The sequence below is a fragment of the Propithecus coquereli genome, unplaced genomic scaffold (genome assembly GCF_000956105.1).
Source record: "Propithecus coquereli isolate 6110/MARCELLA unplaced genomic scaffold, Pcoq_1.0 Scaffold1, whole genome shotgun sequence".
Classification (NCBI taxonomy): domain Eukaryota; kingdom Metazoa; phylum Chordata; class Mammalia; order Primates; family Indriidae; genus Propithecus; species Propithecus coquereli.
In genome coordinates, this window is record NW_012133857.1 from 1265372 (window position 1) to 1265786 (window position 415).

Below are 415 nucleotides of genomic sequence, written 5' to 3' on the forward strand. Positions count from 1 at the left end.
GCCAAATATATTTGACCTGAGAACATTAGGTTCATGTGGTTCAATCCCATTGTTGTGACATTAAGGTCATGTGGTTCATCTTAATACTTGGAAGAGTCAGAGAAGACCTCTAATGAGGGGTTCTAAAGAAAGAGGGGTAAGCCGTGTAAATACCTGAAGAAAAAACATCCCAAGCAAAAGAACAGCAAGTGCAAAGGCCCTAAGGCAAAAATGTTCCTGCCATGTTTGAGGAGCAACAAGGAGGCTGAAGAGTAATGGACAGAGGGAAGAATGTTAATAAGGACCAAATCATGCTGGGCCTTGTGGACCATGGTAAGAAGTTGGCTTTTCCTCTTTGAGTGAGCTAAGTCATTAGAGAGTTTTGAGCAGAGGAGCTACACATCTGTTATTTTAAAAAGGACTGTTCTGGCTGGTC